General features: G+C 39.8%; 1 long non-coding RNA gene across 1 annotated transcript; it reads right to left on the reverse strand.

Moving 5' to 3' along the window:
* Positions 1–1,510: 1,510 nt before the first annotated feature.
* LOC144588619 (uncharacterized) lies at positions 1,511–13,223 on the reverse strand. The gene is made up of 3 exons (XR_013544241.1): positions 12,907–13,223; positions 8,415–8,484; positions 1,511–5,860 (listed from the first exon to the last, which is right to left on the reverse strand). It is a non-coding gene; the product is annotated as an uncharacterized LOC144588619 (long non-coding RNA).
* Between the last annotated feature and the right edge of the window lie 8,265 nt (positions 13,224–21,488).

Below are 21,488 nucleotides of genomic sequence, written 5' to 3' on the forward strand. Positions count from 1 at the left end.
ACCTTAAATGGTTGAATACCTGGCATCCTATTAGGCGGATCATGTGGTCCATGATCATTCCTTGGTTAGTCTGGCAAGGCACCAGGAATATTGGTGATGTTAACACAGCCCAATGGGACATTAACTGTGAGGTATGCAGAGGTATCTGCAATGGCCTTGGATTGGTGATAGGTCACCAAAGGATCCAAATGGAGAGGCCTGAACTTTTCAGGAAAGACTGTGTCCACCTCTCTGACTCAGGTTTTGATGTCTTCTTGGAAGACATAAAAGGGGGCCTGCTTGTCAAGCTTGAGTGACTCGGTGGCGGGCATGGGAAATAGCATGACTAGTCCCTATGCTGTGGCAGGTAGTGCAGAAAAAAACAGGTATTTTCAGTGTGTCCCACTGTAATTGCAGGTAAGCCCACAGCGCATCTGACCTCCTGGCACTGCGGATCGCGCGATTATAGTGTCTGTGGCAGGAAGATGTGCTAGGCCACTTCCAGACCAACAGTCATCAACTAAAGATGGCTTGAGATCTGGGGGTGTTTTTTAGTGGCTGGCCAGGTTCCTGCTGTCTTTAAGACCGCTGGAACCTGGGGCTGGGTCTCACCCATTTGGATACCCCTGCCATTTACCTGTTTCTGCACTACATCAGGCCCCCTCCTTTTGCCAAAGGATGGCAAATTCAAATCTGAATTTAAATCAATAAAGTGTGGCCCATATTTAACCCATATCATAGAAAGAAAGAAAGAAAGAAAGAAAGAAAGAAAGAAAGAAAGAAAGAAAGAAAGAAAGAAAGAAAGAAAGAAAGAAAGAAAGAAAGAAAGAAAGAAAGAAAGAAAGAAAGAAAGAAAGTTTACATTTCACTCAGGGATAGCAACCGGTGAATCAGACATGGGGTTTGGATGACTCGTGAAGAGATAGATTCCTGATCATATGGAGACGTGGATATTAGTGTATACAATTCTGTATGCTGCAGATGTGCTAAAGAACACTTGAGGGGCAGGTCCTCTCACCACACTGTCACTACTGCTAAAGGTAAAGGTAAAGGTTCCCCTTGACAATTTTTGTCCAGTCGTGTTCGACTCTAGGGGGCGGTGCTCATCCCCGTTTCCAAGCCATAGAGCCAGCGTTTTGTCCAAAGACAATCTTCCGTGGTCACGTGGCCAGTGCGACTTAGACACAGAACGCTGTTACCTTCCCACCGAGGTGGTCCCTATTTATCTACTCGCATTTGCATGCTTTCGAACCGCTAGGTTGGCGGGAGCTGGGACAAGCGACAGGAGCTCACTCCGTCGCGTGGATTCAATCTTACGACTGCTTGGTCTTTTGACCCTGCAGCACAGGCTTCTGCGGTTTAGCCCGCAGCGCCACCACGTCCCACTACTGCTATATATGTGTATATCCTGTCTCCAGTTTTCCTGAGCAGGATTTTTGCTCCCTCTCTCCTCCATTCTTCTTCTTAAGTGAACACATTATACTGTGAAAAGTTCTAGAATCAAAGATCTTATAAGAAGCAGTTGGTTGTATTGATTTTTCTTCTTCATCTTTATGAAAACAACTTTGCTTATCAGCCAGATGTTATCTTCCTCTGCTACTAGATGCTATCAAATTGTTCGCTCTCCTTTAGCCAGGATGTTTATTATGATCCTTGATTAGTATTACTCTTTCCTGGTTTCTGTACTCTCTCATACAGATAGAAGCTGCACCTTTCTGCCTGTTGCACTTAAAAAAACAACCCAACTCTGGTGAAACCTTTTGAATGGCACAAGCTATTGGTACAAAACACATTTTCCTCTGCCTACCTCACTGTCTTCTTACCACCACAACAGAAAATGAGGCACAGCACCAACTGGCACTTGAACCTTGTGATCTTTCTCCTTCATCACTTTGTCAGGCCAACCCCCAACATTATAAAACTAGACAAAATGTTGCAGTTACAGTCATTGGCAGCTTGTAATTGGAGCAGGATTAGAGGAGAATGTGATGCCTTTGTCAAGAAATTGCTCCTAATTATACTACAAAGCTATCCCTTGCTGAGCTATAATTATAATGGAATGTAGTTACACATTTTTTACTGCAGAAGCTAGTTATTGTTGCAAATCATGTGGTTGTTAAAGGTGAAATACTTCTCAAGACTTGAAAAATATGCATTGATCTGCCGTGAAATCTGGTTTCCCTGGGTGGGTTCACTTTAGCCATCAGACAGGGAGCAGGAGAGAGAGAGAGAGAAGGAAATTGGCAATCAAACCTTGTTTGCTACTTAAGGCAGCTGGTACTGTAGTTGTCCAGATTTGCAGGATGCATGGCTAGAGCAGAAAAACCTCAACAAGCTGCAAACAAAGGCTGTCTACCAATTTCATCCTCCCTCTCTCTGTTGTTTTATTCTCCTATGTGCTCTAGTGCAACTTTGTTACAGTAGTGACACCAAGCCTTTAAAATAAAAGAAAGAAAAGAAAAAAAACATTAGCATTATTAGCAAATATCCAGAGTCTGCTTGACTGGATCATTAATGCTTTGTAGTCTGACTCCCTTAAAAGGGTGTTCAGTTGAAGAAAACTGATCCCTGGGAGTTTATCTTTGCTTCCTTTCTCCCCATCCTGCTAACTACCAGCACCCCTGCACATGCTTTTCTGCATCAGATTAAGCTATCACACATCCAGCACAAAGGCAAATGCATTAGCTGTTGGGTTTTTTGTTTGTTTGTTTGTTTTTTAAAGTAGAAAATCTAGTGGGAAAGGAGGGAAAACCTGGATGGCAGGGGGACTCCAGCTGATTAGCATTGACTTGGATGTTATGTAGGAAATTGAATACATACCAATTCCTGCATTATTTGTCAATGTGGTTGCCCCCTTGGTCTGCCTTGCCAAGATACAGGCTAAAAAACTTGCACTGATGATAGGGTTGTCAGGCTTTTTAATGACCCTGTTCTTGTGTTATTATAATATTGCAGCCAGACACATTGAAATTAGAAGCCAATGATGTTTGCACCCATTGCTCAATCCTTAGCATACATTTCTGAGTGATTTTTAAGTCTTGCCACGAACTGGTTTATAAATAGTGCTCTGTCCCTTCTTTATTGCTGTCTCTTTTCTTGCTTCCTCATACAGGGGAGTTGATGTTACAGGGTCACTCTGTAGTTAAATCAAGCATGTAATTTTTTAAAATAAGGTTATACACACACACACGTTACATGGCTGAACAAACTATATGGCTGAACTAACTATATATGTTACAAAAAGTATTAACTGTTCTACATGGCTGAACTAACTCTATATTGTTTTTTGAGTGAATCTGATATTGACTTTGCCTACAGTTATTTTTGCACAGATCCTCTACAGACCAGCCCCTTGTTTATTTACTGTTTAGTGTTTCTCAGGAAATGGTAGCAGGAGACTCTAATGAGGCAACTGTCTGCTTTTGGTTCCTGGAAAATATTGGCTACAAATAGTTCCTGGGTAGAAAATGTTCCTTTCCACTTCATTCCCTTTGGGTTCATAACAGTCATGAGATATTTTGCCCTGCCTTTTAGCTTTTTGCTTACCTTTTAGCTTACACTCTTTTGGCTTTCTCTGCATTCACTCCACAACATCCCAGTGCTCTCTAGATAGCAACAGACACTGACAATGGTCATGCATTGTGCTGTGAACAAAATTATTTCGATACCAGAGACTTTCTTCTTTCATATCTGAATTTACTGTTTTAGCAGCAGGTATCAATGCAGGTTACACGTAATATTTTGGGGGGCACAGAGATGAAGAGGTGAAGAAAGCTTCATTGGCTTGTCATTATATTGAATTATAAGAGGAGAGCCACTAACAAGTCTTGCAACCATATTTTTTCAGCCTAGCCTCTCCCACTCCAGCCATTGCATACCCGGGTTTGTCAGAAGAACTGTTAATACAAAACAGTTAATACTTTTTGTAGCAAATTTCACATCCAATTTCATGAGGAATATAAGAGCATGAATCTTCATAGAAAACTTCACAGCAGTCCTATACAGGTCATTCTTCATCTATTTTAAATTAATACGTCTTCTAGCCGTGCCTGCTTCATCGTTTTTCTCACATGGAGAACACTGCATAGAAAAGGAGGGCCTTCTCTGTCCATGGGTGTGGCCTATACTTTCTGGAAGCCAAGGTTTTCGACCTATGGGTGTTTTCAAAAAGAGAGGGGGTCTCCTCTTCAGGCTGTTTCTTACTGCACACATGATGGTAGAGAGGATGGGGCCAACATGGTTCCTTCCTCACTTTGACTACTCTACAGAATGTTTGAATGGTGCTTAAGTCTGATTCACAGCTGTCACTTAAGACAGTTTGGGGATGGGTACCTCAAGGATCACAGGATATATTGGAATTCCCCCTACATGTTTACAGAACCTCCAAGTGATCTTACCTTGGAATATGCGTCCACTCCTGCAAAGATCACTTCAGAAATCAGAAGAAGCCATGTTGTGCGAATGAGGTGTGTGTCACAAAATTTGTAGATGGCATTTATGGCTAATATTTCAGGAATATTTATCACATTGGATCTGCCAATCTTAAAAGTGAACCTAGAATACATGTCTGCACTGGAGTGCACACTGTCTAAAATTTTTGTTCTACTTTACAACTTCAAAAAAGGAGCACAAATATTTACATATTAATGAAAAAGTACACCCCATGTATATTAGGAGAAAGTGCATATATGCAATATTATGTTCATTGGAATTCTTGCGAAGGTAGTTGCAACAGAAACCATGAATAGAAAAATGTGGATGTTAAAGGAAAAATGTGGAAATGTTTGGTGTGTCTTTCCTGGGTTGAGGGCAAACCTCTTCACAAACTAATATAAAGATAGGCTGAAAGAAGTTGTAGTCAGGGAATAGAGAACTTCAGTGGAACCAAAAAAATTTCTTTTATGACTGCATTCTGAACTAGGAGAATCCAAATTCCACTAGATGTTGCCATTCCAGTCTCCAGACACATGCCTAAGTAGCAGCCATTGTACAGCAGCACAATAGCTGGCATAAATGGATTCTCAAACTACGTCCAGCCCCCAAATGACTCTCTCCCCCACAGCCTCTTAACCCATCTTCCTTCCCAAGGTCATACACATCAGAGCACAGCTTGAGGAGAAATCAGATCTCTCAACAACCCTCTTCCCACGGCCACAGCAAAGCTTCTTTTAGGCAGCAAGAGGCAGCTTTGCTTTAACCACAGTAAGCAAAAAAGAAAGTTCACATTTTCCCTTCATTACAAGTGTCAAGAGAAAAAGGCCCAGTGGCTTTTGAAACTATATTTCTTCCAATAAACCTGAGAAGAAAAAATGAGTGTGGAGAAGAGGGAGAGCTTGTCCATCTGTATCCTGAACATACCAGTGCCATCAACATCTCATAGTGCAGACTTAGCAAAATTTCAATGACAGCTCATGTACAAGTGCAACACTGCTGCTCATTTGTGAATTCAGGTGATTAAAATCAAAAGTATGTCTGAATCCTTCAGGGTGTTGAATCTAACAACTTTTCTTGGAAAATATACCAAAGAACCTTCCAGGCTGATTTTATATTTAGTTTTTGAAAAGAATGAAGTCTGAACAACTGCAGAAGTTTCCTTTTAATCATTTCTCCAGGGCTAGCAGAAAAGGGAATTTTGAACAATAGACTTTGCTCATTCAGTATTTTTTCTTATGAAGCAATCTCAAATAAGATTTCCAAATAGTCCAACTGTGCACAGATTCACAGTAATTCCTCCTGTTCCTCACAAGATGGAGAGATCCAATTCCATAATGTAAGGAGCTTTCTATTAATCCATTTTAGCTTGTGACATTAATGTGTCTAATGAAGGCACCTGGAGAATCTTTAAAAGTTCCTGTGCATTCCATTTGTGGCATCTGGACGGCTGGAAATGTGAAACAATTATTAGTAACTGTGGTACAAAAAATAGAGACTCGCAGCATGTTTGCATTGAACCATTCAAATATGTGAAGCCTGAGACATTTCATGAAGATATTTCTTATCTACTTCTTATAGCTTTCTTTCAAATAATTGCCAATGTTTCACTAAAATAGGGATGTCATTTGCTTCCCTGGCAAAGGAGACATAGATCCTCCTCACCTCTCAATTCCTACTAGTTTCTTATGTGCCATCAAGTAAGACCCAACATTCCTAATGGGGCTTCCAAGGTAAGTGAGATATTTAAGGAGTAGTCTTACCAGTTTCAAACTCCCAGTGAGTTTCCATGGCTGAGTTGGTTATTTACCCCAGGCCTATTGACCTCTTGACCATCGTTCTATCCACTACACCACTCTGGACATCCCATTTCCACTACCCCCTCAAAAAAAAAATTATAACAGAAAAGAATTCAGGATACGTTTCATCATTCCCTCTAATTATTTCATTGGCTACTTCCTTTCGCTGTGAGTAAACAAAGGCTATCATACTTTGGGTATACAGTGAAAAGACAAGATACACTGGAAAATACATCCATGCTGAGAAAAAGTGAAGGCAACAGGCAAAAAGGAGGTCCAACCATGAGAGGAATCAATTTAATAATGCCCTTTAATCTGCAAAACATAAGTAGATCCTTTAATCTGGAGGACACCAATTTGTTGGGTCATCATAGGTCAGAAGTGATTTGATGAGACAGAACATCAAGAAATTTCTTTCCATTATTGGGCTCCAATCCACTTATGGCAAACTCTTTCCTGATCCCAGATCCCAGTATTCCCACTATACTTCCATGAATGTGTCATCTGTCTATGTTCCTTCTGAGTTTGTTCCTGTTTGTGTTTCCCTGATACCTAGTCAAGGTGATAGAGTTCAGAGTCTGCCCCAGCTATGGAAAAGAATTAGAGGAATTGGAAAGGACAGAGTTTCTAAATCTTTCAAGACACCAGGAAGAAGAAGTCATTGATGACTTTCCACAAAGATTTTCTAAAATTGGCTGTAATGTTCTTGTTTGCATAGGGATTGCATCACTTGCTAAGGCTATGAGTGGCTAATTGATGAAATGCTTGAGCACATTTAAATTGCACAGTTGAGTGCATGACTAGTCATGACACTAATGTTTGTCTTCGCAGCTCCTAAATTGGCTGCATTTAGTTCTGCCATGTTGTAGAAAGCTTACATAAACTCATTAGGATTCTAGTCATTTTCTTCTATGGCAAATGGTGGTTTGCTCACACATGCCCATAACAATTGGTTGAATAATCCCACACAGTGAAGTACTGGAACTTACAGTAATGACCTCACTGATTTTAGACAATATGTTGTATAATTAATATGCATATGAATAATTACAGCAATGCAATAATCATGGGTTTTGTTTGATGTATCAGTGCTGACAGCAAGAACACACCTTGCAGTCATATCATAGAATGGCTTAATTGAGCAACCTAAGTGCCAGTGCCATCATGAAAGTTCATAACTGCATGAGCAGGATGAGGGGAAATGGCTTATGTAGCATATAACTACAATCATGGTCTATGTTGACTTCAAAGTCTTGATGCTTACGTATAAAGCCCTAAACGGTTTAGGGCCTCGACACTTGGCGGAACACTTACTCCCACCTAGTTCCACCCGTGTCACTCATGCGAGTCAGGAGGTGAGGCTGAGGAGCCTGACACCGAGGGAGGCCCAGAAGGAAAAAAACAAGAAACCGGGCCTTCTCGGCAGTGGCTCCTCGCCTCTGGAACAATCTGCCTCTGGAGATTCGCATGGCTCCCTTGCTGGGTATTTTTAAAAAACAACTGAAAACATGGATGTTTAGGCAGGCCTTCCCCCCAGTTAATTCCTGATTCTCTTCCCCCTCTTCTCCATTATGATTCATTCTGTTTTTCTTTCCATCTTGTAGAATTTTTCTAATTGTGTAAAACTACTTTTTTATATATCTGTTTTTCTATTTGTGTTGTAAGCCGCCTAGAGTGGTCGCAACTGACCAGATAGGTGGGGTATAAATAAATAAATAAATAAATAAATAAATAAATAAATAAATAAATAAATAAATAAATAAATAAATAAATAAATAAAAATAAAATAAAATAAAATAAAATAAAATAAAATAAAATAAAATATATCCACTGCAGAGATGACACTTTAATCTTCTCTTGTCCACAATGGCTAGCTCTATCAGTGCTAATGCCACCCCTTTCCTCATCCCAGGCAAGATGGCTAGATGTCTACATACAGTTCAAGGTCTGAGGAACTAGGAAGACACAGCTGGGAACATGTTCACACCATAGCCTGAAAAAGACTACCTATCTGGTCTCCAGTAATCTGTTGGAATACTGAATAACTGATTAAAACATGCCTGCTAAAGCACCTGGAAAGAATATGTCATCTCCAGAAATATTTAAAGACAATTATAGCTAAAGTATTCACAAAAATAAACATGGAGATATTATCTTCTGGTTGGACCCCCAGTATAGTGAGGGGAAAAAGTGAAAATAGATTACCTGTTTAACTACAGATCAAGAAGTCTCTCAGATGTAGCATTTATCCATAAATTACAAGGCTGTGAAAGAACTGCAAGTTATAAAAAAGGAGCAAATGAATTTTTACAAGAAATGATCCATGTATGAATTGTGTTTCATTTTGTTTCACACAATTTTGCCACAGAATTCACAGGAAAACTCTGTACACTTTTTGTGGCTCTTTCAGCTACATTTAACTTAGTCCACCAACAGCAACTTGGAGATAAACAAGACAATACTAATTACTAAGAGACTAGGTAAAGGTAAAAGGTAAAGGTTCCCCTTGACAATTTTTGTCCAGTCGTGTCCGACTCTAGGGGGCGGCGCTCATCCCGCTCTTCAAGCCATAGAACCAGCGTTTGTCCGAAGACAATCTTTCCATGGTCACATGGCCAGTGTGATTTAGACACAGAATGCTGTTTACCTTCCCACCGAGATGGTACCTATTTATCTACTCGCATTTGCATGCTTTCGAACCGCTAGGTTGGCGGGAGCTGGGACAAGCAACAGGCGCTCACTCTGTCGCGTGGATTCGATCTTACGACTGCTTGGTCTTCTGACCCTGCAGCACAGGCTTCTGCGGTTTAGCCCACAGCGCCATCACGTCCCATACTAAGAGACTACTTCTGTTAATACAGAAACTCTGTGATGAAAATAGTACATAGATTAGGATCACATGAAATGAAGTGACATAATTGCAGAGGCAGAATTCCACTCACTAGAGTCATGCTTTAATTCCTCATGTGGTTCCTCATTGCATGTGATTCTGGTGGTTTCACAAGCAACATAGAGTCCAAGAGCAGCTTTCCCATTAGCAGCAGCAAATTTGACAGCCCCAACTTGGATTCCAGACTGTGCACAGAGCCATCTAGCAGCTCATGTTCCAGGAGGAATCACATGATAAGCAGCATTTGTGGTGAAATCTTCTGCATTATGCAAGCATAAGTTATGCAATGGGATTTTGGCCAATATGATTTTTTTTAATATATATATATAAAAAAACTTCTTGGTATAATGGACTTCAGTGCCAGCTAACAAGCAAGCCGTGTGAAAAGCAATGCCTCAGCTTAGCTGCACTCACCCACGTGAGTGTGCACCTGAAGTTGTGTAGAGGAAATGCTGCTGTAGATAAAGTAGCTGTGATAAAATCCTTTCTACTTTGTTTGATGGATGAGCTACGATTTCTTTGGGAATTTCAAGTTTCCATTAAGCCATCATGTTCACGGGGGACAATGGTTCTTATTGTTGCAGTTTAGCACTAATGATGTTTGTTGTGGACCAATAATAGGTTTCTATCACTGTCTCCTTAAACATCGGCTTGACCATAATTTATGGGTTGCAAGTGAACAAGTCATCCTTCGGCTTAAGGATATGATACATGCCTGTTAAATGTTTCTTAGCAACCTCTGCAGCACATTTCTATAGCTTTAAATCATGGCAGCTTCGGGGTCTTCATTAAAAGGTTCTACAGCATGAACCTTCCTTTCAATCAATAGATCACCATCTACAACTAGTCACCACAGAGAGAGACTGAGTTATTTGTAGCTTTTTGGATTTTATTTTCCAGTGCCTTTCTCTCTACTTGGTTTAGTTCATCAAGATTTAGTGTATGGTGTGTATGAGTCTAGAAAGAGACAGAGTCACAATTGTACAGCTTAGTCTTAAGTAGAAATAATAATTTTAAAAAATGAGTCACAATGTGGGGAAGTGAGAGGCAGTACTACACATTTTAAAAGGAAGTCATTGTGTTACTCTTTATTTCTTGGCAACTGGGTTGATGTTATTATTATCATTGCTCCAATCCCCCAGATGATTCATTGTGTTGCATGTTGTTGATTATATTGTCATCACCAACAAGCCAAAATAATAATAATAATAATAATCAATCATAATCGTATGGACATATATCTCTGGTGCCCCCTAATAGCTAAATCTGATATTGCAACTTGTAAATAATTGTAAAAAGATAAATTCAAGCTAAACTATCATTCCTTTGCCACTTACTATCACCAACAAAATGGCATAAAACTGAGATGGGCAACATGGATCCTGTGCAATGCATGTGTTTCCTAGCATTGCAAACTCCCTCTAAAGCCTCACAAATCTTGGAAAAAAGACATTAACTCAGAAAGTTCCTTTTGTCCTCTTACAAGTGTTATAGCACAATACTGCTAATTTATGAGCTGCAATCCTGGGGCACATGTACCTCCCATTTGCTGGTGGTCTTTTTGTGTTAAAAGCACTGTTTTAAGTTAAACCCATTTTTTTCAATTGACAACAGTCCTATTGTAGCAATTTTTACAACAAATACTCATTTTTTAAAAAAATAATAGTAATTAAAAAATAAAATTTGCAAATTAGCTGTTTTTGGCTTTGCCCCCTTTGGGCTGCTAGCCAGTCTAAAATATCACCATTAAAAATCACCATTTGTCTTTCTTCCTGAGTACCAAATGCTATATACATGCAACAAGTATAAACTGGTGCCACTGTTAGAAGAGAAAATCAGAGACCTGGAGCAGCAAGTAGCCACACTCAAGGCTATAAGGGAAGATGAAGCCTGCATCGATAGAACTCTTGAGGAGCAGCTGTTAGAGGGGCCACTGCTGATGGAAGAAAACCAAAACATTGCAGTGGAGGAAAATGCTGTAGAGGCTACAAACGTAGTGGAGGAACCACCATGGAAAATAATCACAGTTAGGAGCAAAAGAAGAAGGCAGTCTTTCCCGACGGAACCACAAAACTGCTTTCAGTTATTTGAAGAAAAATCTGTCAGACAGGATGCAGAGGAGACCCACAGGAGGACGTGAGTAGGGCTGAAGCTCAGCAGAATACAGTCGCTGAACCCACACCCTACAAAAAGAAGAAGAGGAGAGTATTATTTGTAGAAGGGGACTCCCTACTATGTGGAATTGAGACCGAAATATGCCGGGAGGATCCATGGACTCGCTAGGTATGCGATGGATAAGGGATGTGATGGAAGGATTGCCATCACTCATAAAACCTACAGATACACATCCCTTTCTTCTTGTCCACATGGGAACAAACGACGCAGCCAAGAGGAGCTACCGAGAAATCACATCTGACTTTGAAGCTCTGGGAAGGAAACTCAGGGACTTTGGGGCCCAGATAGTTTTTTTCTTCCATCCTACCAGTGCTTGGAAGAGGAATCAAAAGAGAAAGGAAGAGTCTCTGGGTGAATGACTGGCTACAGAGGTAGTGTTGATGAGAGGGATTTGGTTTTTAGGACCATGGGCTAAGCTTCCTGGATGAAGGAGTGCTAGCATGATATGGCTTGCATCTAACAAGGACTGGGAAGAATGTGTTTGCCCACAGCATGAAGAACGTCATCAGGAGGACTAAACTGAATTGGCAGGGGGAGGGAGAGAACAGAGAAAATAAAAAGGGAGGTGGAGTGGCATTATATGTCAAAAACACATTCCTGCACAGAAATACAGGAGGAGGAGAGTGGCTGTGCCATCAAGAGCATCTGGATCAATCTTGTTGGGACAAAAAACATAAGGAACTTGGTAGTTGGAGTCTACTACCGAGCACACAAACAAAGAGAGGAAGTAGATGAAACTTTTGAAAAACAAATTGCAGGGTTTTCAAAGAGACACAACATAGTAATGATGGGAGATTTCAATTATACAGATATATGTTGGGAGGCAAATTCTGCCAAATGTGGCTGATAATTTTCTCCTACAAAAAGTGGAGAAAGAAACTAGAGGATTTGCTATCCTTGACTTGATTCTGACCAACAGAGATGACTTGGTGGGGGAAGTGGCAGTAAGAGGAACTCTAGGCAAAAGTGACCATGTTCTACTAGAATTCTTGATTTCAAAGGAAATGAAAGCAGAGTGTAGCTACACACATCTGCTGGATTTTTTAAAAGTGAATTTTAATAATCTCAGAAGAAGGATAAGTAACATTCCATGGCAGGAGATCCTAACAAGAAAAGGAGTCCAAGAAGGGTGGGAGCGTCTAAAAAAAAAGAAATTCTAAAGGCACAACTACAATTCCAAAAAGAAAAAAAGGGGGAGGCAGTAAAAAAAGGGCAGTGTGGCTTCACTAAAAGCTCAGGGAGGACCTAAAAACCAAAAAAAGACATGTATAGGAAATGGAAAGAAGACCAGGCCACCAAGGAAGAGTACAGACAAGTAGCAAGGAAATGCAGCGATGGCATTAGGAAAAAAGCTGAGAATAAGCTGAGGTTAGCTAGAGAAAGCAATAAAAAAGCTTTCTTCAGGTATGTGAATAGCAAAAGACAACAAAAGACATAGTGGCACTGCTCCACAGTGGAGATGGAAAAATGATAACAGAGGACAAAGAAAAGTCAGAGGTGCTCAATTACTATTTCAGTTCAGTCTTTTCCCATATGACAGACTATGAACTTCCAAACAAATTGGAAGTGCAAGTGGGGGGGATCAGGATTGCAGCTGGAGGTTGATAAACAAATAATCAAGGAATACCTTACCACCTTGAATGAGTTCAAATATCCAGGGCCAGATGAACTGCATCTATGAGTACTGAAGGAACTGGCTGAAGAACTCTCAGAAGCGCTATCCATTATTTTCTTGAAATCATGGGGAATGGGGGAGGTGCCAGAGGATTGGAGGAGGGCCAGTGTTGTCCCTATCTTCAAAAAGGCCAAAAAAGATAACCTGGAAAATTCAGGCCAGTTAGCCTGACATCAATCCCAGGCAAATTTCTGGAACACATCATAAAGCGGTCATTGTGCAAGCACCTGGAAAACAATGCAGTAATAACTAGACGGCAACACATATTTGTCAAGAACAAATCCTGCCAAACTAATTTGATCTTGTTTTTTGATTATTATTATTATTATTATTATTATTATTATTATTATTATTATTATTATTATTATTATTATTATTATTATTATTATTATTATTATTATTATTATTATTATTATTATTATTATTATTATTATTATTAGTAGTAGTAGTAGTAGTAGTAGTAGTAGTAGTAGTAGTAGTATCCAAATTAATACCATTGTTGCAGTCTGCATGTTGAGTGACAACTCTGATTCACCTGCAAGTTTTTAAAACAATTATCATCATCCTTTTAGAATTGCAGAGATGGAAGTGACCCTACAGATAATCAAGTCTTACCACTGTCAAGGAGGCATAGTGGGGAATTAAGCTCCCAACCTGTGGCTCTGCAGCCAGAGACCTAAATTATTATCCATCAGATAATCCAGGACAGATCTATATTCTATATGTTTGCCCTTCTTACAAGCAAGTCATTCTGTTTTAATCTTAAAACTTCAGTCCTATCCTAGACATACCTTGGAATAAGTTCAATTTAACTTAGTAAGACTTGCTTCTGAGTAGACAAATATAGGATTTCTTTCTTTTCTTTTCTTTTTTTCTTAGATCTCCCATTTAACATTCTTGATTTGCCAGTTTTCCAAAAGCCAACGAGATATCCCATCTCTATCTGCTAAAGATAGCTTGCATCAAACAATCAAAGAGATTTCTTTTCTATTCTCAGTGGCAGAGGAGTGATAAGGATGAGAGGGAACATTTTCTTTTCAAAGAATCTAATCTCTCCTGCAATAAAATACAAGCAGCCTTTTGTTGTCATGCAGGGCAAGTCAATGGGAAATGCACATTTTAAAACATGTGGCAAAATATATATTTTCCAATGTGAAGCATCTGACAGTCGGAAGTCTTTGCCCTGGATTCTATGTTTCTTGCTTGAAAACAAAGGTGAGCAACTATGGGCCTCCTGATGTCAAGACCTACAATCCCAAAGTGTTGGCTATGTTCCCTCTGGGAGTTGTAAGCTGTGCCTTTTACCTCATGGCCCCTGCTTGTTTCACCAAACACAGAGCTCACATGAGTATCCCAACACACCATTTAACACGCTGCCAAAAGTTGAACTCTTTTTCAACCTATATCTCCTATGAAATACTGAAGTTCATTCAGTACTGAACTTTTAAACAGAAACAGGTTTATTGATTACAAGTTGTTTTAGGACTAGTTCTTAAGCACATTCTTAAAGTTACACAAAGCTTCAGTATTTTACTTTAACCTCTTCTATCTTAATACCGGTCCCACTCTGACTAATCACTCTTTAAACACTCTCTTTGCCTCAAACCTCAAACTCTTTCTCTCTTCTCTGTCTATGACTGAACTGACTAGACTCTGACTCACCCCTCCCTTCTAGTTTCTCTGGCTCCACCTCCCAACAACTCTCATTGGTACATGCAAATACACTGCTGAATATTCATAGCAGGGGTGATCGCTACAACTCCTCTCCCCTTAAAAAGTTTGTTTTATGAGGGGAAAACTTACCAATTTACCCTCTTAAACAAACAACAATATATTTAATACATTTATTGACATTCTGAGCTCAGGTGTGTAGCCATGAGAAACATAGTCTTCAATACCCTTGCAGCCTTTCTACTGAATGTCTTGCTAAACTATTCTCCTTTTCAGAATCATGGGTGTGAAAAATCAGGAATACAGCAATGGAAGAGCATGGGTCTACATGCTTGTCCCTAAGCATGTCTGCAGCATCAAGTAGAATAGATCCTGAATAGAGCTATTTTGCTCTACTATCTTACCCATGGATCACTTGTCCATTTTCTTTCTCCCATTTTTGGAAGGCCATTGAACACTTCTTTGTTTGTTCACAAAAAAACTCAGTAAGATAAAATAGTTACTAGCTAGTGGTTACTGTTTCTTTATTGACTGTTGACTCAGAGTGTTTCTTTATATGTAAACCTCTGCTGACAGGTTAAATAAAGGACACAGCAAATGTTTTGATTAAATAAAGAAACAAATAAATGTACAACCAAGTAATTGAATGACACCACTCATCAGAGAATAGGAAAACAACACACAGTAAGTTCTATTAGCTTGCCCAAGGTCATGCCACTTGCCAGCTATAGAAAGCCAGGGAGGGAAATTCAGACTTTCTTGCTCACTAGCACAAAATGTCTGATCCGCTTGAACTGCTCTTTGTCCCTGAAACCAGCAGAGCTGATTCAGCTAAGTCTCAATGAATTGCCACACTAAATCAAACCAGCTTTTCATCTCACCCAATATCCTATCTCTGTCAGTACCCAGTGCTAGCTAGTTCAAAGAATGAAGTCCTGAGGAAAACTGCTTGAGGATAACTTGCCCTCTGGGCCTTTTTTTAACCTGCATTACGAGATTCTCTTGTATCTTGGAGTGTAAGGATTTATAATCGTTTCATTTTATTTAGCTTCGTTTTCTGTAACTCTTTGTAGTGATACACCTGCCTATGGGGGTTTAATCCACATAAGTATGCAGTCTTGTTCTTCGAAACAACCTTCTTAAGAATTTGGACACACAAACACTGTTTACAGTACTTTGAGACCAGTGAGAAAATGTATAATAATTCATGTTCTGAATGATGTGGAAACAGTATACCATTATGGTGAGCAAGCAGCAATGCCAGTAGCTTGCTCACCTTAGGTATAACATATGTGGACCTAGTGTGTTGATAGACTTAAGATCTCCAGTTTCATCACCACTGGCTGTGCCTACTATGAACTGATAGGAATTGTATGATCTGGAGCATCACACTATACTCAACCCAATGTACTGCAGAATCCTTTGCATGTCTATGCAGAAGTTAGTTCCACTGTATTTAGTGGGACTTACTCCCTAGAATAAGACTATAGCTTTAATTCCCTAATTAGGCAGCAATCATATAGACAAGTGGCCCCCAACCTTGGGCCTCCAGATGTTCTTGGAGTTGAACTCCCAGAAATCCTGGCCAGCAGAAATGGTGGTGAAGGCTTCTGGGAGTTGTGGTCCGAGAACATCTGGAGGCCCAAGGCTGGGGACCACTGATATAGACAGTTCCTCAGTCAGCAATCCAATAGACAATTCCAAGCCCTGTGAAATACAATTGCACTTGTTTTCAGATAGAGATGCATAATAATATAATGTTGCTCATACACCTAGTCCGCTGATTTATTTGCAGCATTTATAATCCACAAAATTGCCAAGTCCCTCACTGCAAAATACAAAGCAATAATAATAATAACCACATTCACTGTTATTACTGTTTCAATAACAGTAAAAACAACAACAGTATACATGAAGACCATTTGTATTCTGCTAAATGTCAGGACAAAGATTTGAAAATATGTCCTTTACCTGATAGGCAGCCAGTGCAATGCCCTGTGATGATAAGAAATATGGGAGTAATGTAATAAGTTTAAAACCACTCACACTGCACTATTCTGTACCAGGGTAAGAAGAAGGAAGACCCACCAAAAGGCTTTTACAGTAATCCAAGCACAAAACCACCAAAGCAAGGACATTTTTAGTCACAGGAGTTGGGAAATGATGGATCCAGTGGATATTAGCAAGATGAAAATTGAATATCTTAATTGTCACATTCACAAATGAACAGTGCTGCAGCCAGACATTCACTAGAATGCCAAGATCCTGCCTCCAAGATGGGGTAACCAAACAATCTTGGAGGGAGAGAAGAAGGACAGTCAATGGATGGGCAAGAGAATCTGGACAAAAGACCAAGATTCATGTTCAAAGGCCAGTTTGCACATGAGTGTGACTGATCTTCTGGATGTATAAACCCTTGTCATTCCCCTCCCCACATCAAAAGAGAGGTTTCATCACGGCACTTTGTGATCATCTGTATATTCGAAGCAACAGCTACCTAGGTAACATGTTGGGGAAAAAAGCCCTGCCATTTGCTTTGGTTTGGGGAGAGAAGTGGTAAACTAATGAAAAAATGAGTCAGCTTCTGGGATTTCTCCCTGCATGGTGTGAATGGTAGTGAGCACAAGAGAGTATGCTGTAGACCATCTTGACTGCTGTCATTGAAGTTGACAATATCCAGGCTACTCTTTGCTAGATAGTGTGCTATTCTTTTTCCTGATGGACACATAGGATGATATTGTGTAACAATACTGAGTCATCTCATGGTGTTTTGAATCATGGATACAGAAGCACAATATCCCTTAGTCATCAAACAGTGGTTTGTGTGTATTTTAAGAACTGAATTTACTGGCAAAACTGAAGTTTAAGTATACATAATTTACTCACAAATTCCAACCAAAGCTTCCTTCATGTAGAATTGTCCAGTCCTAGAGGCTCCAGAAGATAATCACAAATTCTGTACTATGGTGGCTGGAGGAGCACAGAATTAACAACTACTGGGATCTGGCTGCATTCCATCTGACCCAAAGCACCAGGGCAAGGATGTTTTGGACTTAATGAAAGGAGTGACTGAGTAAAACAGATGCAGTGAAGAAACATACACACCCTTTAACCTCTTGGGCAAACTAATGTCCTCATATCTGTTCTGCAGAATGCAGACTATGAAGTTATCCTCTGATTTTCAAACCCCTTCCTTGGAGTAAACAACCTGAGGAAGAAAAGCTGTATCAGACCAAAAGCTGCATGTTTTCTAAAAGATGTCAAAATCATCCATGCTATGTAAAAGATGCACAGTGAAGAATGGGCTGGGGGTGGGGCTGGGGACTGCTCATTTGAACTGTGTTGTTGGAAGAGAACCTGACAGATATCATGGACTACCAGAAAGGCAGATAACTTACGTTAAATTTTTTGGTCTCAGAAATCCTGAGACAATGTGTGCTGAAAGTACTAGGCCAAAACACAACTCTTCTCTGCTTTTCTAAGGGATGGAGAAATACTTTGAATATTCCTTACGGAATTACATGTTAATTCCTTGAAAATGTTGGTGAGATGTCTCCCTTTCTGGATAACTGCCACTCCATTACTTTCTTTAAAGCAAATCCCTTTAACAAAAAACTTTTGGTAATAGCTTGACCTTTGGTTGCCCTGCAGTTCTCCCAGACAATGTAATGATGCTGCTGCTGGCAAGCCTGTACCAGGCATGCTCATGTGACAAGGAATCAGTGTTTCTCCCTTTTGAAAGGCCTTTTTTCAGGACCAATATTTCAGCCCTCTGCCCCTACAACCTTGATTTTTTTTTTCCAAAAAAGAGAGAGAAAAATGGCTGAGAGCAACAATTAAAAATAAGCAAGATTGGATGTTTCAATTTATGTGAAATAGTTTAAATCTCAGGTAGTTTAGGGTCATCTATTACTGAATGGGAGACTGAAGAGTTTTACATTTAAAAAATCATAACTTGAATATATTTTGTCCAAACCTCCCCCACAATAAACTGTCTGCTGCATCTGTGCCAAATATGGTCCTGATCCAAAATGCAGTTTCACAGTTACAACTTTTTGTTTCGGCTGCCTCCAGTTTTATAATTGCCCTGTAGAATGTTGTTCTGCTCTGCTGCACAATAATATCCTTGTGACAATAATTCCTTGTAATTTCACACTGAAATACAAGGAAATGCAAGAATCATGTGTTAAACGTTATCCTTCACCATATCTACAATGTTTACCCCGATGCCAAACTTAAATATGCCAAAATTCTCCTTAGGTTTAGAAACAACTTGCAGTTCAGAAATACCTCACAGCTCACTAAATGGAAGGTTTTTTTGTTTCTGCAATGATGCACGAAGGTCATTAAGACTGCAATTCTATATCTATTTACCACAGAGTAAATAGTAAAACTGAACCCAAATGGATGTATTGCTAAGTAAACATCAGTAGGGGTTCACATGATATTATTTACCAGGGAATGAGTTGAAGAACAGCCAGAATGCCACTGCATGTAGAATCTGTTCACTTAACTTGGTCTTTTGTGAAGAACCTATTTAGGGGACTCTAATGAGTCTGTTATTAATAACATTATATTACTGATGAATTGGAACCATTTTAATTAATATGCACAGTGAAAAAAATATTGGGGGCACATATTAAATCAAAATTGCCATGCAGAATGTGGATTTATAGAATGAGTTCTAGGAGAAATATTATTCAACCAGTGTCTTCTAGACATCCCCTTCAGAAAGATTAGAGTCTTGTGTCACCACGTCCTGCATTACATCTACAGGAATCAATTAACAAACTGCCATCAGAAATAATTCAGACCTTCTTGAGTTGAAAAATTTCACATTATTAATTGACTCATGTATGGTTGGTGATACACATAATCTTCAAGCACTTTGAAGTGCCAGTTCATCCAAATACTGAACCTTAAGCCATCTGATGGCCCCCACAGCACTAGCAGATAATTAAAATGCTTCCTTCTTTTGGAATGTAGCCAGAAGAAAAATTCTCTGAAAACATACCATTTGCACAATAAGGAGCAAGCTCATCTGATCAGGACAGATTTATGTTACATTTCACATCTAATATGCATGTTCTCTCTGAGTTGTGCAGCCATTTGGAAACATTAAGAAATTAGTTGTTGGAAGATGTCCATGAAAGGGGCCTTGTCCCCCTTGAAAGAGAGGTCAGGGCTAGAACAGCAGTGAAGTCTGTGAGATTGGAATGCAAAAATTAGAAGAACTGATTTGCTGGATCCAGATGAAAAAGTGTTGAATGAAGCATTACCTCACCAAAGGTGGCTAATCAAGATGCCTCTGGGAAGGTACATAAAGCAGATGCCTGTGAAGGTCACAGCTGTATTTCACAATTTTGTGTGGTGGGAGGGACTGTAGATGACATCTCTAACTAGGCTGGGGAATTCTGGGAGTTGTGGTCCACCATATACAGAGGGCACCACTCTATGACAGAGTAATATCATAGGACAGAGTTGGGCATTTGCCTCAGATTCTGGTGGCAGCTGGTGAGGGCAGCTGAGGCAATCTTCTAGTTATTCATCATGAATTCTCTCCCTTCCTGGAGAACAGGGCAGTGTATGTCATGAAACCTATTCTACACCCCAAAAACAACTCTGCAGCCTCAGATATGGCAGAAGATGCTATCCCATTCCCAGTGTTCAAGTAAGATACAATTGCCAGTCGTGTCAGTTTCTATATATGGATTACAGTGACAACACTGTCTTGTGTTTTGTCTGTGGCCACAGTTTCCCTGCATATGAACTGGAACACAAATCATCATGTGGACACCAGTTTGGGGTGATTCCTGCCCATCCACAAGTTTCTGTGAAGAAGAAATAGTGCAATCAGGGTTCAGCATGGAAATCTTAGCTCACGCATTGCATTCTCTGCACAACAAAAGTGAAGAATGAGAATGTTCTTCACTTTCGGGCAAAGAGCCAAAAAACCCACAACAACCAGTGAGAATGTTTGGTAATTTAATGTTATGGGAAACATTCAATTTTATTCAATTTACCATGACAAGAAAGCAGGTCATGGGTGAGTGGGGTTGCATAATATCTTGGTGAAACTTTGATACTACTTGCTTTGTTCATCTTTGTTCCAAGCAGATGGTCTTTTATGACACATAGGTAACACACAGTAACAAAAAGTCCCCATGGATGCATTTTTACACTTATCCCACAAGGTATTTTTACAGCCTATTTTTCTCTTTCTTTCCTTCCCAGTCCCAACCATGCCTTCAAGACTCACATTGACAAGGAAAGCCATTTTTTCCTCTAAATTTAAGCAATTTGTAGGAGGAAGCTTTTAGCTGGACCCTGTAGCTGGTGGAAAGAGATAAGAAGTAGTTGCAAGTCTACTCAAGTGGTTTTAGGGATATGCGGGAGGTGACAGGAAGAGTGAGAAACTCTTGAAATGGGATATACTGGAAATTCTCAGTATACCATCCAGGGATTATTAACAGAGTACCATTTCTGGACTTCTATTGTAGAAGCTAATGCTGGAATCTATATTTAGCCTATGTTTCTTCTATACAAGCCACTGATTTGGTTGCTGTTCTTGCTTTCATTAGAATACATCCCTTTTGTTCCCCTTGTTCCTTATGTAACAGTAAACAACAAAAAGAAAGGGGAGGTAGTTATGCTAGCATCAATTTCTCCATGTACAAAATGAATTAGCTGAAAGTTAATACACACTTCCAAACATGGGTGGCTCATGCACAGTGTTGAGCGATGCCCACCCACCAATTTCTTTGCCCTCTTGTCCCTGTCATGATCTATCCTTGGTTCTGAACTTCTGGCCCAACTGATGGTCTCTGTTCAGATTTATTATCATTCTGTGGGGAAACAAAAATCAGGG

The sequence above is a fragment of the Pogona vitticeps genome, chromosome 4 (assembly GCF_051106095.1).
Source record: "Pogona vitticeps strain Pit_001003342236 chromosome 4, PviZW2.1, whole genome shotgun sequence".
In the NCBI taxonomy this organism is placed as follows: domain Eukaryota; kingdom Metazoa; phylum Chordata; class Lepidosauria; order Squamata; family Agamidae; genus Pogona; species Pogona vitticeps.